At 35.6% G+C, this 18601-nt stretch overlaps 1 long non-coding RNA gene across 1 annotated transcript in view; it reads right to left on the bottom strand.

Annotated features, from left to right (window-relative positions):
- The window catches only part of LOC118172565, a 136951-nt gene that overhangs the window by 89515 nt on the left and 28835 nt on the right, over positions 1 to 18601 (bottom strand). Inside the window, exon 4 of the long non-coding RNA XR_004753755.1 lies at positions 8272 to 8392. This is a non-coding gene — a long non-coding RNA (uncharacterized LOC118172565). The remainder of the gene's footprint in view (positions 1 to 8271; positions 8393 to 18601) is intronic.

Below are 18601 nucleotides of genomic sequence, written 5' to 3'. Positions count from 1 at the left end.
GGAAGAAAATAAAATTGCTCACTATGGCACTATTAGCCTTAGTTTTTCAAATTTTTGAAAAAACAACTACAGGAGCATTTTTTTTCTTTTCCCTCAGAACACACTTTCTAAACAAGTCTCACCTCTGTATGACAGAGTCAGAGTAAGTCAGTGTTGTCATATTCAGCTTATTATAAGGGTATTCCTCTGCATTACATAATGTTTTCTATGATCACTCCCTAGAAAATCTCTGGGGTTATTTAATTTCTTCCCTACTCTACTAGATGCATTTAGAATCAATTAGAAAACTGCTTCTCTCTACAATTTAATTTTTGTAAATATAAAGCTTGCACTTTTACAAAGGACAGTTCAGGTATCAACACTACCTATCGATCTGCATTGTTGTACATGTACAGTTTGTGAACAGACAGGTACCACAGACAACAAGAGTTACCGAACAGAGTACTAGATGGAAAAGTAAACAGTCAGTAGAAACAGAAATAAATATCGTCTCTCTGCTCCACTGTAAATACACAGTATGTCCTAAGCACCTAATATTTCAGCAAGTCAGTACTAACTGTCCAAATGTACTGTTGAGAAAGCTAGTGTGATAATTTTCCACTGTTTTGCTGCTTTGGGGGGATTTAACACTAGATGGCGTATCACACCACAAAATGTGTAACAAAGTATAAGCAAATGTACTAGAGCAGGCTTGTCATTTAAAAAGCTCCTTATACCCGTAGAGTAAAACTTCCATATCTGCTCCTTCTCTTACTTTTTATAAGGTATGCTTCAACTGTATTTTTCACCTGTGGCTGAAGGGTACAGAGGCAATACAACTGTATTAAATACACTAGGTCAACTTCTGAAAAAGGCCCTTGAAGAATAAATTTCATACAATATTCACACATTTCTTTTCAGCTTACTACTGAATGAATTCTACAAGGTTTTATCATGTATTAAACATATACTACATAAACTGATACTAAAATATAGGTTGATATCCACAAAAGAGTCATATGTATAAAGTTATGCTTTGCCTTCACAACATCTCCCAAAATAATACCACTGTGCTTTAGTTTCACTGCTGACATATCCCTGTATAAAACATTATTTTAACTCAGTTTATAACATTGAATGTAATTATGAAGTTGGGAACTCAGAACTAATAGCTACACAGTGCTACTTTCATACTAAAAATAAGACCATAACGTTAAGCTGTTGTTCTCCAGACTTTTTTTTTTTTTTCATAAATACTGTAAGGTTGCTTACAGACCAAATGAATCACAAAGCTCAGAAGCTAAGCGTGCATTATTTTCAACTGATGCTGCAATCAATTCATGTAATATAAGTTTTCATACACTTACTATCGGTAAAGGTGTGCAAACTAAGTAAAATATTATATAAATTATAAGCACATTAATTTTGGCACACTAAGTAAGTTTTTCACTTTACTGAACAGAAAACACATCAGAAACTATCTGTATTTAATGAACCTGTAATAAACATATTGTTTTCCTCACTTACAGCAATAGAATTCATTCTAAATATATTTATTATTTAAGAGAGATTTTACTACAGTGGAGCTACTTCCATCATACCTCACATGGCTTGGTCTTAATTTTTTGATTCTGCAAGAACTTTCTCCTTAAAATAAAACTGCTGGTAGAATTCCTAGATTTTTTTTTGTGTGAGACAGCCAGTTATCAAAGGAAGAATTTACACAAAGATAAGCCTTCATCCTATCACACGGCCTTCATTCACAAGCTTCTCCCACAGTCCTTGGCAGAACAGCTGGATTTCATGAATATGGCAAAATAAAAAAAAAAAAATGAACTCTGGTTTAAGGATATATATGAGTAACTATTTTTACGTTGCCATGAGTAGTCCTTAACCATTCTCAAGCCTGTCTTACGCTCCAGGCAAGACTACCATGCCGAACAATGTAGGTAAGGAAGAGAGATAAGGGTTCAACTGAACTAGCATTATGTAGAACTTCAACATCAGTCCAACAAGAGATCAATATTCTTTCAAAGTTCAGAATTCATGGACTACAAACGCACTAAGATCTACTCAAACACTTTGATATCTTACTGTACTTTGTCCTTCACGTGGTTCATATTTCTGTATACTGTACTACTGAATCTGCAGTGCAGGATACAATTTAGGTATTCAAACATCTATCTGCATAAAGAAATGTTATGATCAGATGTATCCATTAAATGCATCAGATGTATCATGAGAGACACACCGTGATTTCTCCTACCAAATTATCAACTGATGCAAACTCCTTAACTAACTGGTCTCTTCTAACTTTCTTTCTCCATGGAAGAGCTGAGATTTCACCTAAAAATGCAAATTTATTTGTGCAGTTGTACTCCAGACGTTGCGGTTGTGCACTGCAAGCATAACTTTTAACAGTAACATTTTCAAATCACAATGGTTCCTATGGTGAAAGCTTTACTGCTCAAGATTTGGAGCTTTCTAGGCAACCAGTATATTTTATTCACAAGGCAACTACTAAGTGTATTTTTAGATCTCTAAATAAATATCTATGATTCACCTACGTATTGTATTTGTGATACATGCTTGCATCACAAAACCCTTTAAATTAGACCTGTATTTCATATGCTCTGTAACAGCTTGGAATCGTTAAAGTAAGAATCTAGCAAGTGGAGTATTTTTCAGCTACACTGGTGTCTGATGCATGAATCCTGCAATAAAACGCAGGATAATCCTGACTAAGAATTTACATGTATTTCTTTTAAAAATCTACCCCAAGGAATAAAAGAGAGACACTCTCCTTTCAAAATGGGCACAGGATCAAGATCCTGTAGGGATCAGTCAGTAGAAAACAATCCTTACAGATGCCTTCATATAAAGGCAACGAAATGAGAGTCAGGACATACAATAAAATGTAATTTTTTTCTGGAGAAGAAAAATAAATTTTGAGAACTCAATTCCATATAAACTCAGATCAAAGCCTAAAATATTTTAAATAACATTGTAATTGCAAGACAGAGAAGTTATATTGTTGCCATGACTGCCTTCCAATGCCTTTATATGAGTTCATTTCTTTATCCTTAATCTTAACTCTGAACTAACTCTGTATTTATCTGTGTTACTGCCATATCAGCCATTTTTCTTCAGAAGTCTACTCCACTTCTTAATCTTCTACACTGGTAAAGCCTGATAATCTTGTTATAATAAATCTCACTGATCAACATTTCAATTCAACATTTTACTCTTTTCCAGCCTGGTTTTTAACATGTACTTTAACACCTTTAACACCTCCATTTGGTATGCAGAAATAACTGTGGTTAAACAATTAGAGCTCTATTGATTTTCTTAGCTTGTTTTTTCTTCTCTCCGGGTAGTTATGCAGCCAAGGCTCTAGCTGTATAACAGTTTTCTCCACTAACATAGGCAAAAAAAAAAAAGCCCATGGTGTTCAAAGTACAGTTAGGCAACCAACATGCTAACCATAGCTATTTTGGTAGCAGCAGCATCCTACAAAGATGTAAACTCCACCAAGATAATGTGGTTAAAATTGTATCACTCAAGGAGGTCAGACAGTCAAGAATAACTTACCCCCAAACACAATAATCAGGCTTGTATTTGATGTTGAAATTACAGGTGGTTTTGCATTGCAAACAACTTTGTGGCAAACAGAAAATACAGGCTTTTCCCCTCCAATACACACATGCTGATTTATGTTGTTTTGGAAGAAGAGTTTCCTATGTATTTAAAACAAAACGATCCCTTATTAAAGTGTACCAAGACCTTGAAATGACAAAGTAGTAGCTGGGATACTGTCATATGAAGACAACCTTACTCCTGTCATACTACTGTGGCTATAACCAATGTAATCACTTGAGTTCCACTATTTTTAAAGAAAGATGCTTGGTTTGTACTACACCCATTTCCAACATAATAACACCTTGTTCAGACAGATTAGTGTATGCTATTTTCCCCCTGTAACATAAAAGGCAAGATGGCATTTTTGAGGATTGGTCAGGTTCTTCTTGAGTGTCTGATGCTTAAAAGGTTATTAATGGAAGAGCAACGTTCGCTGTTGTGTCGTCACAGTGTTACAGTGCTTTTAGCATATTTTATATATAAATTATGTTTCAATTGTAGCTTTATGCCCTAAGATTCCTTACAAGAAATCAAGAATAAATAATAGCTATTAGGGAGAGCTACCTCTAATCTTAGCATCCATAAGGAGCTATACATATGGCTCCATACGCTGACAGCAGTCAGTCAGTTTGGGACGTCTTCATTTTACTTGTGTTATTGTAGTTAGTGATCACGTTAAATGTATAGCACTGTGACAGTACCATGAAGCAGGAAATCTAAGGATGCAGAAAGATTCAGAGATAAAACCATAGCTCTAGGTTAATGACACACTCCTCTACTATAAGGACAGCAGTCTAGATTTAGAGGATAACTACTGTTATCTGTTCTAGGGTCGCTACAGTATCCTACAGCGCAACCGTATGTGCAAACTTTAAATAGCTAAGAACAAAGAACATGAAATCAAGCACAACCAACTGAAAAACACTTTCAAATATCACTGAAATTGTGTGCTTTGTACTTCACCATTTCAAACCCAGATTTTCAGCCTTCTGTTAGCAATCAAAGTATACAATTATATGGTGAGGTTTCTCAAAGAAGTCAACAGTTTCCATTTAGGATAGAAAAGGAAGTAGCTACATTTCCTAAAGTGCTGATCAACCAGCAAGTACAAATCAGTTTAAGCATTTTTAAAAAAATCACTGTTTAAGTTCCGGGTCTAAACATGAATTAAGCTATTATGAAATATGCTCCTTGATGCTGTATGGAGAATAGCTAATTTAATACATTTTCATTTAAAACAGCTGCAAAAACAAACAAGCAAAAACAAACAAAAAAAAACAGCACTAGTGTGAGCAAGTAGTCATCTGGTCTCTTATTTCAACCACTGTATTGCAATCCCTGTCCTGCGCTACATTATTTGTAGCAACAAAAGCCCTACAGATTTGCCAACTTAAAAGTAGAGATTTGTGGCATGCAAATTAGATGCAATCATTAGTTTTGCACCCTTAATAAAATACTAGTTAGCTAAAAAGCTGGTGGATTTATTCTGACAATGCTGATTTATGACTTACATTTTCAATGTAAAAGGTGTATTTCTATTTAACATTCTAAGTGTATAAATCAGCAAAAAGCAAAAGCTAGAAAGTTGAATCACAGCGCAAAGCTGATTAATGAGAAAATAAAAGAAAGCAATGTACTTGACTGGTGAGGAACCTGTTCACAGTGATAGAATGATTTTCATTGAATAAACTCAGAACATGGGGGTATATTGCACAAAAATGACATGCCTGAAGTCTTTTCTAATAATTAAATAATCCTTCTTTGCAAAATGCTATGGAACCAAAAAGCAAATCTTTGTTGAATATATTTTCAGCAGTTATATGCGTGAACAGATGAACGAACAGTATTTGGATTGTACAGGAATATGGAGAAAATGAGCTATTAACAAGCCTTTTGCTATATCACATCCTAGGGATGATGATGCCCTAAAGATTTTGTCCATAACCAAGTATCTCAAACTCTTGGCGTTAGTTCAAGGTTCTTACCATGCTGAAGCTTCTTACTATCCTATGCTGAATAACGCAGTTTTAATTTCAACAGGTCTCCTCTATCTTATATGAATTTATTGTATTCTAAAGAAATAAAGCCAGGATCAGATAATTGCAATCACTCAAGAGTATACTTCATGCAGCTACAAAATTACTATTTGCTTTTAGTGTGCTTCAATTTAACTTTACAAATGGCATTCTTGATTTCTGCAGGCATTGCAGACTATGTATTTAAAACACATTATACCCTTGCACTAAAAAATAGTTTGTTCTCCTTCTTTTTCATAAAATAAATCCAAGCTAAAGCACATTGTTATTATGAATGTCTAGAAAAGTGGAACGTGCAGATCTAGAACTTTAAAGTGCTCTTTTCCTATTTAAGTTATTCACAGTAAGTTAAAAAATATCACTCAGGAATTTGCTGAACAAGAATTTTATGGCAACATTAGAGAATTTAGTCTTTTTTTTTTTTGGAAAGTTTCCATTATCCAGACTTTCTGCAGTATGAAAAGCCAGCAGTTCAGTTCTGAGACAGGGTGTTGCTTATTACAGTCAAGAAGGATTAAAAGAACTATGAAAGGCTCTCTGCTGGGCACTGTGGATGTTCACAGACTGAATACTGGCTTAGAAACAAAAGAAAAATCAAAGGTAACACTTCAGACCACAATGAGCAAACTGCCAATACCTTTTTAAAAATAAATGTCAGTGAACTCCCTTAGTTTATATCAGCACTCAGTAGCAGCATAGGATGGGAACACTGAAGAAAGTAAGTCCTACTGCATTTTAATTGATTGCAAATTGAGTTCATTGGCAATAGTAGAGATCCGGGATTTTCATTCTGCATAGCAAAAACTTTCTAGTAACTCTCTTGTAAGGTTTAAATAAAGAAAAGCCATTAGCTAAGGAAGAAAGATATCTAGGTGTCATAAATGCCCAGTATCATCTTACACTCAGCAAAATGCAAATGAATAAATTTAAATATATAATACCAGAAGGATAGTTTACTTAAACATATGTCAAATATGACAGGCTTAACTGCATAGCATATGCCATGAAGACATGCTTTGCATTCATATGCATGTGCAAGTAGTGTGACATTTTGTTTTTACATCAAATTAATATTTTTAAGGATGTTGCAGAAATGGTGGAGTAAGGTTAAAAATTCAGATTATTAATTAGTCTTTGGCATTCTCATTACCTACATTTAAAAATCTTTCCCTCTTTTATAGGTCTTTAAATACAATTTAAAGAATAGAAGGCAAAACCATAGATAAACAAAGTACCAGGGAGATTTATAAATGGAATCCATTTTAAAAAATCCTGCCAGAACAAAGCTAACCTAGCCTTCATTTGAAATTCATGTGTTTAAAACCCCAGAATGGAAACTTCCAGTTATATTGAAAGCCATGATATCCAATGGCTACTGGGACTCCAAGAAGGCTGTAAATCTCTACTCCTACATGTACATTTTTTGAAGTTGGCACAGCTGTCTTGCATATAGACTTTCCCTCTTACACTTTGGGAAACAGGAACCACAATCTTGCACTTTATTTACTGAACTTTCACTGTACTTACTCATCACTGAAGGCTGTTGTTACAGACTCTCCCTGCACACGTCCATGCCAAAAGGCAGAACTATTTATGAACCCTTGTAGAAGCAGAGGTTAAACAGGGAAACCAACAGGAATTCAAGGTGTCTCAGAATTCACGATCTTAAGCAGAATTCATTAGACAGGCTGGTAAACATACTGTGTATGTTAGTCCTACATGATCATATCCAGCAGAATTAAGTAAGCTGTGATTCATTCACTTTAATTTTTTGTTTTCTTTTCCAAATGTACATCTGGTTTAAAAGAATATCCCATTCCCTGATCCCCTTTATGATTTTTCCACAACTAACAGACCTGCTTGAGGTCTTTTCAAGAAGAAAAACATAGCTTAATTTTTCCCTGATGTTTCTTTTTTGAAGGATCAGCAAGTAAAAGATAACGTATTTGCTTATCTACCAATATGGTAAGAAATCTCTGGAATATCTGTTTATGATGGTATTGTAGGGATTGTATGATATAGGGATTGTATGATATAGGGATTAAGGAAGAATGATTTTATGTGACAATTATTTAATTAGATAACCTGATAGTTGGAGAGAAAAAAAAAACACCATCAAGTTAAGATTTCATGTAGCACAGACACGCATTTGTTGGCCTGTTATGATTTTTCCTATTATGGACCTTTTTCTACTTCCCTAGATCCACTGTTGTATGCTTAGACATACATACTGTCCCACTCTAGCCTCCTTCCTTACAGGACTGAAGTCCCACTGTTTCACTTGCAATCTACCTTTATCTTTAAATTCAACTGATTCCCATACTTAGGTAAACTCTGAGCAAATTCTGTCTGTCTTTGCTTTATATCTGAGGTACCATACCCAAGCCCTGTCTTTTCCCCTAATCATAAATATTTCTGTATAATATTTATATATAAAATATGTAATAGATATATTTTCTGAATATATACTTTTAATAGATATTTTGGTAGCAGTATATTGCAGATTTGTGAGTTGTTTAGTATCTTATGAGAAGCTGCTTGGTCCAGGTTTTCTGTTAGAGCCTTGTTTTGGCCAAAGATAGGATACCCTGAAAAGGCTAAAGACTAAGAAACTTACCAGAAGTACTGACTTGGTGAATAGTTCAGTAGCAAGCAAAAACTGCTCCTGTAGTGAACTGCATTCATAGGTTACAGCTCTCCTTCTTTGTACTCTGGCCAGAAAAGACTGAATCGCAAACCTGCAAAAATAAACGCAATTCTGCATGGATGCAATCCATGCAATCCAATCCATGCAATCCAATCCAAACTTGCAAAATTTGTAATTAAAATCACATTAAGTTTCCCCGTATAAATTTAATTCTGTAATGTGACAATATACACTTCATTAGAATGTTGCCATTACATAGTCTAAACATTAAACGAACAAAAAGATGTTCAACAAATAGAAAACACTAAAATAAAAAGCAAACCTGGCATGCATGTATGAGATACAATTAGACATAAATAGCTGTTAATTTTGCATTCATAAAAACACAGAAATTACCTATCCTTACCATGACTCCTCTTCTTCAATTTACTGCTCCTTACTACACACTGCTTGTTAACACAAAGCAATAAATCTCTCTACAATATTGTATTGATGCATGGCTGTATGTGGGAACAGAATCTACTGGTTAACCCATCAGTATGATCCTTCAGTGTTAGGAAAATACCTGGCTTAAAAAGCAAAGTGTACTCATGAGTATTTGCAACTTAATTGTATTTAATCTGATATATTCTTTTAAGGATCTTATTATTAGCTGCATTATGATGTGCTAAATTCTAAATTTAATTGGAATTTGGAAGACTTATATCGTGCCTGCATGCCAACTGTAACCTTAACTTTTTTTTCAAAAAGTTATTCTTTTGGTCTCTTATGGTCTCTCGCCTTTTCATTAGGCAGCCAATTCAAGAAGTCAAACACCAAACTAACTGGGAAATACATGATTTGAGTAGGATATATCAGATTTTGTAATTACAAAAAGAAGTACAAATGAACATTTCTACATGATTTCAACAAAAAAGCAAGCTAATATAATTGAAATAATAAGTAACTATGAAAACATAATCCCATCACTGGAATTCAGAGAACAGCATAAGCTACCAGTATTTCTATTTTTTTCCCTTCCACGCAGATCATCTTGCTAATCTTCCATGATCCTCCCACCTCAGGAGGAATTCTCATAGCAATACAGGACACGCATGGGAATCATGAAAATCAGAATGAATCAGAATAATGAGATTTCGCCATTTTTCTGACCAACAGATCTAACCAAGTTACCAACTGGAGTGTCATTCTGTCCCTTAAAGAAGGTTCTTCAATTTATGCTTCAGAAAAGGATTTGTGATACGTGAATTTAAATTATTGCTCTTTTTACATGAAAAAAAGCAGCCTTCTCCTTTCTTCCTGTTCTGTGTAAGCAGTTTCCTTTCTTCCTTTGCTGAAAGTCAAACAACCTCCCATTTCACATACAGTGTATGATCTGGTTCATAAACTACAAGATTTATTTTGATATAACTGACTATATATTTAATGTGTAAATCTAGATACAAGGAATACTTAGCATTTTTACTCTTACTTAACTTTTCTGATAAGCTTAGTTGGATCCCCTTAGAAATTTAGATAATATTACTTGCAAAATTCACTTTGAATGAAGTATTTACTTTGTTGCTTAAAACTAAATTATTGCCTTTATTTTTAAGTAGAATGCCTGTGTTTATTACTGTAACAGCAGGTACAGAAGACCTATTTCTAAGTTTGGCATGCATAATATCAAAAAATTTAAATCATCCATAATTTTAGAAAATACAGTTAAATCAGCAAACTAAGCCTGGGCTTAGAAAGGGATGTTAAGATATAGTCTGATGTCATGTGTTTTCCTCTAAAGCAGTGAAATAACACTTTGAAAAAGAGCTGAACGTTAAAAACTTTTCTAAAAGGCATGGATAGAGATGCCTCAGAATTACAATCAATGATGATCATTAACTTCAAGAAAAAATTCCTATTGTGAGGAACAAAGTTGTGTTTTTGCAGTAGAGAATTATTTTTCTTTATTCCAAGGTAGCTGTGTAGTCATAATAAGGAGAAATGCTAAGTAGGGAAGGGGACAGTAGAAGGCCTCACTGTTCCAAAATAAGGTAGAAGCTTGAGAAAAAGAGGATGAGCAGTGTGAGAACAGTAAAACAAAGATCACAAGTTCTCAAAACATAAGAAAGGAGAAATTAAAGGGTTGAAAAAAAGAAAAATTGTACATATATGGGATAGAGGAGTGTCAAGTAGCTTGTGAACCTGTTGTACTCAGCCAATGAGGAAACGGGAGGTGATCAGGCGTCAGGTAATAGGGAATAAAAGGTTATGATTTGTTTACTAAAATGCGCTCCTGATTGACAGGACGCTCACCATTGCAATTGTGAATAAAATAGCTTCACAGAAGATCCTGTCTGAAGAAAATTATTTGAGATTTTTCTCACCATTTGAATTCAAGAGAGTCATTAATTGCTACATCTAAAGAAAGAATATCATGTGACTGAACAGATTTTTTTGACACAGAGTTAGAATTAAGTTCTTCCTTCTTTATCTGATTATGTCTGCCACATGCAAGGAAAGGCCAACAGGCAGTGGATTACTGTCATACACTGAAGCTTTAGGTAACTTAAAGAGAGATTCTATAATCCTTTACTTGTAGCAGAGATGATCCTAGCTTCAGCATTGCTCATAGGAGCACTCTTTATGCAGCACGTATTGAAGAAAAAAGTTTGGGGCAAGACAAATATGTGGGAATGAGAAAGGCTGTGAATTATTAAATGCTTCTGGATATCCTGGTCTCTTACTGAATAACTGCACAATTAAATGTGCCATACCTTTTGTATAGGGGGGTACTTTGGGAATAAAGCAACATTCAAACAGAATGCCTAAGTCAGTCTGAAGAACTCAGGAACTCTATTCCCTTGATCAATCTATAAAGTAATAGTCTACTTCATTAGTATCCATAAAGACACTCCAAATCCCAGCGGGGATTGCTCAAGATTTTGCCACAGCTTTCCTGCTACTAATAAACATGCTAACTAGATTAATATTAGTTTGGATAGGCCTAAAAATGCTGCACTATAATAAAAACATCCACTGAGCAATCTTTTGCAGTTTCATCAGTTTAAGTGCTGAAGCGTTCTGAGGATATCTCATTGTGCTTCTGAAGACAAAAGCTCAGAATGTGAGACTGTTTTTCATATGGTACTATAAAAACAATTTTAAAATTTTGACTTGCTTAAGCCCTCACACGTTCTCTTTTTTTGTTTTGTTTTGTTTTGTTTTGTTTTTGTTAAGCTTCTACTTAAAATATTATCTGTAATAAACAGAAAAAGAATATACTTCAAACAGCACTGAACTGAATATGCCTCTATGTAACAATACTTAGAAGTCAAAAGCAACACTCCAACTTGAATGTAAGTTGTGCATTTTTTTGTTTCTAATAAAGCACATCTTACCTTTGTCACTTATGTGACATCATCTCAAACGTTATTTTCTGTGAATTGCTGCTCCTTGTAAGACTGCAAAAAATAATAATAAAAAAGAAATGGTCACATTCTACTTTCTTAAGGTCATAGTATAAATTGTCACTCATGTTACTATAGAAACAGAGTGGATTTCGTCATTATAATGCATGCAGCGATAATTGTTTTTATTTTAGTCCATGGATAGGTAGTTAATGGTGCCAGCTGCAGTTAGCACAGGCACAGACTCTTGTCATCTAAGCACAAAGCTGCTGTCTCCTGTCATTGTGAGCTTCCCTAACTATCAGCAATTCATAGGGGAACTTTCAGGCAGAAAGAAGAGCCTTTCACAGGCCTTAATCTGTAGCTGAAACAGAATTCCCTGCAGGAATTATGTTTTCATATGAAAAAGAAATAAACAAGCTATAGCACAGAGTGCTTCTTCACATTGTCTTGTCAGGTCATTGCAGAAAATCTGGTTTCTGTGTGGCATCTTATAAAATTTGGATTGTATTGAAAAGAGGTTCAGCTGCCATCCTACCCTCAATACAAACTTTCTCTAGAAAATACAGCTGGATATTATGAGCTTGAGATTAACACAGATCTCTATGAAACTGCGTATTTTAACCTTGATATTATAAACAGATCAACACCTATTAAATGAAAATACTGCAGTTCTGTCAGATTAATGCTATTAGATGCATGCTCAAATTTATGCTCATTTAAAATACAAAAGTGAATACTAACACACAACAAAATCATAAATGAAAGCAATATAGGAAAAGGGATAATATAGGGTATGGAATAATCCAGGGTCATCCAAAGCCTATTCAAAATCAGGTGTAAATCAGTTCTGAAACAGATGCATCTAAAATAAGCAGCTAAATGGCCCCACTGAACTTTACAACAGGTACCACATACAAGGCAAAGATGTGAGAACAGGATCTGTTCAGCTTTAAGAAAGGAAGGCTCGTGGAGACTTCAGCTACTCTGTGGCAAGGTACAGAGAAAACGAAACCAGATTCTTGGAGGTGTACATGATAGGTAGACAAGGGGCAATGGGCCCAGCCCGGTACGCAGAAAGTTTCAAGCACATCAGAACAGTTTCTTTCACCACAAAGGTGGTCAAACAGTGGGGGACAGGGACGCTTTACTGAGAATATGACAGAATACTGGAACAGGTTGCCTAGAAAGGCTGGGCAATCTCCATAGATGAAGCTCTTCAAAACTCTTCTGACTGCAATCCTGGGCAACAAGCTCTGGATGACCCTGCTTGAGCAGGGATGATTGGACAAAAAGACCTCCAATGGTCCCAGCCACCTGTTTCGCCCAAACATGAGCTAAGCATCATGTAAAACAATAGCAAAACAAAGTCTATTGTAATCTGTGCTTCATGAGAAAAAAAATGGTTTTTCATAATATATGTCAGTTGATTCTCTAAACTGGCTGATGTAATTTTCAAGATTATTTGAAGAATAGGAAGTCACTCATGAATGGATATTACGCAGGTCTTGACATTGTACCAATTTGCTTTTCCTTCAGTTATGTTCCACACAATTTGCTGAGCTGAGCAACATATGGAGTGCTCTTTCCTACCGTACAGTTAATATGGAATACCTATCAAAGCTGTTATTTTATATTAAAACTACCTTTATTACTTTTACTAAGATTTGGCTTGAACTACAGAAGATTTATTACCAGTTATTCTCAGTTCATGTTAATTTGGTTATAATTCATAATAGTTGTGTTGAATATTATCTCTTCCTCGTAAGAGATGCAGCTAATGTGTAGTTTAAATATTAATAAGCTTATTCTTTAAAAGGATAACTACAAAGCTTAATGTAGATTATTAGCCAAGCAGACCATTGTTTTTCCTAAAGTGAAGATGCTTCAAATCAATAGGTTTATAGGTTAACTATAAAGCACCATTTTCTGTACTTGCTTTCCTTGCTCAACACTATGAAGTGCATAAATTGTACACAAGATTGTATTGCCCTCCGATGTATGCCTGTGCAACACGATTCTGAAAAGCCTCCTAGAATCCAAGAATACTGTATGAAAAGCAACTGTTTTTTCTGTCTATTTTCCCAATTTAGAACTGACAAAATGCTGTAATAAATTAGAGCAGAGCTTCATCAAAAATAGACATTTATGCAAGGCATTCTGAAAACTGAATTAGGGCTAGAATTATACTTGGAAATGTCTGCTTAGAGGTCCCATCTGTGAACACAACAAGTTATAACAGACAAAATGTTGATGGTGGTATAATTTGTGAATACCAATAATGACGTTAGACATTGCTGGACAGCTAATATACAGAAGTCACTGTGTTAATGCAGTTCTTTCATTAATCGCTTCTCCTAAGATCCTAGGAGTGCTAATACATATTTTCTTAGTCATAAAGTTTTATGTAGCATATCCCTGCATGCTTCCAACCAGTGAGGTTTTCCCAGCTCCTCTGGGATTCCTCACTCTGTACATACGTACCCTACTTATTTTGTATTTAGGTCACATCAACCATGCACACAACAGCAAACGGGTCACCATATGTCCAATAATTCCAGATATGTTTGTTATACATGTACATTCTGAAGCATATTTGATGTATCACAAATGAGCACACACGTTCAGAAATACAGCAATCATAATTATAACTTTAATGATACATCCGATGCACAATACAAACTGTTTTGGGGAAACATTAGGCGTACTGTGTATATGCATACAACTTCCTAGTAAATCTCAGGCAAAAGTGACAGCCCTGTATTTTCTGAACCTTTTCCAGGCTGACAGCCAGACTGGAAAGATTCTGCTGCAGCCCTCTAAGCTATATTTGGTAATAACTTACTTCTCCGCAAGTATATATAACAGCTATGTGAGAGGAAAAATAAGGTTCTAATTCCCACCCATTTGAGAAGAACCCAGTGGAAAGAAAATAGAGTTCTGTGCAAATGTGGGTTGCTGTATGAAGCTGGAAAGCACTGTGACTACAATCCCTGTTCTTCCGACCTTGGCACATTTGCCCACAACCTGGCTCTTTTGCTCGGGCGCAATATTGAGCTGTGACTTGAAACAGAAACAAAATATGATCAGTGAAGTGGTGTTGGCTTGTTTTATTTTTACATGTATGCTTTGAGCAAGCATAGCTCAAGTAAATAGACCATAACAAGAAAAGAGTAATTTAGACATATTTCAGCAGTCAGCTTGACTCCCATTATATTTTGTTATGGATAGCTCTTAAGTACTTCACCTTCTGTAATAATTTTGTTGTGTGACACAGCATACCGTTTCCTAAGCTGAACTTAATCAGCATGCATGGAGTGGTAAATACACATATGAAAGCTTGGTAAGAACAGACAATATACAGTAATATGAAGCACAGCAGTACAATAAGAATTTGGACAGTAATAGGTATCAAAAGTGGTATTCTTTTTCTTTTTACATTCCAAACCTTTAGTAGTGAGTTCAGTACCTCATGTTTCCCTAGGACTCTGCTTCACTACAGCTGTAACCAAGCATGCACATTTTATAGCTAACAATACAAGAACAGCAGGAAAAGCAACCTTTCTCCCCAAAGTAACAGAACTGTAATGTAAGAAAAACACCAAAACCCAAGTAATCTATGCAATTAAAGGTATTTTTGATGAATATATATATATATATATTCAATCACGTAAGGTTGAATGAACTCAAAGACAAGCCACTTGGAAAAGAATCCCTGGAAAATACTTTTGTACCTCATTTCTGAACTGCTTACATGAGGCTGCATGTCATAATTCCAGAGAAAGAAGGCGAGAGGGTCTTGGTCTTTAACAGGGCTAATCAAGTAACTTGAGAGATTATCCAGATGTGTTACTGGCTCCCTCCTGCTACATGGAACATGTCTGAAAGGTAGGCAGAATTGTTATGCTCTATCTTTTATGTTCATAACAGCACAGAGTAATGATTTAAGGTCCTGACTGGGAAAGAATTAAAAATAACTAAATCACTCTTGTTAAGTCAAACAACTATTCAACAAATTTATGGTATTTACATACAGATTACTTTATGAACAGTGACAACTTGAATTCCTTCTTGAACCTTCTTAAGACTCCTGAGTAAGCCCTTCACACAGCAATGCAGATGATATCAGGAAAGTCAGTTCTCTGTGAAATCCAGAAAACCAGACAAAAATCTTGCATGTAAAAAAAAAGTTTGATTTCTTCCATGTGCCTTTTCTTGACAGCTGCTAGTTTTCTTGACAACTTTTGTGCTTTTACTGAATTTCACTATTCTTCGCAGGGTAGAGAATCACAGTCATGAACAGAAAGAGCCCCACATGCATCATATTCATCCAACCATGCAGAAAAACTGCTAGCCTTTTATTTAGGACCTGCTATATGGCACAGCTCTGGCCCTTAAATCTCTGCCACCTTAATTTCAAGCTGTTTTCTTTCTTCACTCATCCTCCTACCAATGTTAGCAATAGATGAGCTTGGGTTATCAGCACATTTATACTTTATCACTAAGCATGCAAGAGCAACCATGAGCAATTGCCTGTGACTTTGGTACAGTTACTACATTAATCTGCCAATACCTGGAAATTGATCCAGAAAATTGCACTTATGACCAGAGCGATCGATTTTCATGGGCTCCTGAAATAAATAAAAATGCAACATCTGAAAAAATATCCAATGATTTGGGGAGTTGCAGGGGGGAGTATGAAGGATAGGGAGATAACCATGCATTTCACTCAGCAAGATAAAATACAGAACAGCCAGGTTGTTTCAAGTTTTATTGTTTAAATCAATCCAGTTCTTTTGAGCAGTTCCTCTGTATTTTACATGCAATGAATTTCTAAAAAAAAAACACAAGCAAACAGTGATCTATAAAGGTACAGATTTAAATACGATCCATCAAAAATAATTATTTGTTATTTCAAGCTTTTCTGCTACATTTTTAGTCATCAATGCTTTAGTGAATAAACATTAAAAACTATTGTACATAAGTGAAACAGAACAGGAATGTTACAGAGCTTCAAATGGAAAGCTAAAAGCAGAGCGTTTGGGTAAGATCTTTTTCCATTAAGTTGTCACAAACAGATTAAGACCACAAGTACACCTGTTTATATGATCAGCCTGCTCTTCCACATGCAAATGTACATTTTTCCACACCTCAAATGTAACTGCACAAAGATATTTTACATCTCTAAACAAGGTCAAACAATGTTGTATTTGTCCACGGCTACACCAAAATTATGGTCAATATTTTCAGAGTTCTACTAACAAATACTCTATGTGCTATTAAAAATAAAATTTGGGAATCACTAAAGGCAGAATCTGATGAACGCTGAGCACACATTTGTTGTAGGAGACATAGATAATCAGAATTTTAGTCTTGAGTAATTTTTTTTGATAATAAAAGTTTTCCTATAATTGTACACAAGAACTGATCAGGATTACTGTGTTGCTGCATCAGGTACTTTTGTACAGTTCTTATGCCAAACTTCTGTTCTCCGTGCATCATAAAGCTCAGTGAGACATGGTGCAGCACAGACAACGTAAAGAAGTCTTACCAGATAATGAAATAAGGATGCCTGATGTACTGAGGCCGACAGGCTGTCAGCTTAACAGAGCATGCACCATTACCTGTGACAATCCTAATAGAGTGCAGAGAGAAACCTTTATCTTACAGAATCACAGAATGTTTGAGGTTGGAAAGGGCTTCTGGAGGCATCTGGTCCAACCCCCTGCTCAAGCAGGGTGACCTAGAGCAGGCTGCCCGGGACCACGTCCAGACAAGATTTGAGTGTCTTCATGCATGGAGCTTCCACAGCCTCCCTGGCCAACCTTTGCCAGTGCTCACTTACCATCACAGTAAAAAACAAACAAACTACTGTTTCCTAATTTTCAGAGGAAACCTCCCATGCTTCAATCTGTGCCCTCTGCCTCCTGTCACTTGACACCAGTGAAGGTGTCCATCTTCTTTACACCTTCTCTTCACGTACTTACACCAACTGATGAAAACCTCCCGAGCCTTCTATGCTGGACAGTCCCAGTTCTCACAGGAGCCCTTCCTCACAGGAAGAGATGCTCCAGCCCTGTAACCATCTTTGAAGCCCTTTGCTGGACTCTCCTGTATCTCCACCTGTCTTGTACTGGTCAGCCCTGAACAGCACAGAGTACTCCAGGTGGGGCCTCACCAGCCCTGAGTACAGGCACTCAGTAATCATTATTAAATTCCCAACATACAGTTCAAAGTGGGATAAAATAATCTATATACTCCTCTTTTCCATTCTATAAAGAAACTTCTAGGGCTCACAGTACACTTAATAGAAAATTTTAGACACTAATATGGAATACTTCCAAGCCACTCTCCCTTAGGACGTATGCGCTGCTATTAAAGATGGTTTGGAGAGACTGAGTATTATTTATTAACAACATTTTAATGTAGGCTGCCTCATTCAGCAAAGCAAATTTGGTGTGAGGAATAGAAAATCTCTCCCATCAGCTCTTAAAATGATTCAGGTAATATTCTGTCTGATCAAAAGACTAGCCAATTTCCTCCTGACCACATCCTTCACTGCTCTGACAGAGAATGCAATGAAATACAAGCCTGCAGGCACGTGCTGGAGTAAAAATATTTTTAGATTTTTAATCCCCTGGCTGGATACAGCCATATTAAATATAGATTACCTTTTATGACTACAGATAAAACTGAATGAAAGAAGGGAAAAAGTCACTGAGTAAGAGAAGAGTATAGCAATGTAGGTAGATGACGCGCTATAAATAATACAGTATTGAGAAAGCTAAGGTATATGTTCATCATATGAAGCAGAAAAATGAAGGCTCTATTTTTGGCATAGATAATTCAGTGTAAGAATACAATTATAAATGAATAATGCTAATTACATTAACGAACCATCCTTGACTTTACAA

This window comes from Oxyura jamaicensis, chromosome 11 (genome assembly GCF_011077185.1).
Source record: "Oxyura jamaicensis isolate SHBP4307 breed ruddy duck chromosome 11, BPBGC_Ojam_1.0, whole genome shotgun sequence".
NCBI lineage: Eukaryota > Metazoa > Chordata > Aves > Anseriformes > Anatidae > Oxyura > Oxyura jamaicensis.
This window is presented reverse-complemented; position numbering and strand designations above follow the sequence as displayed.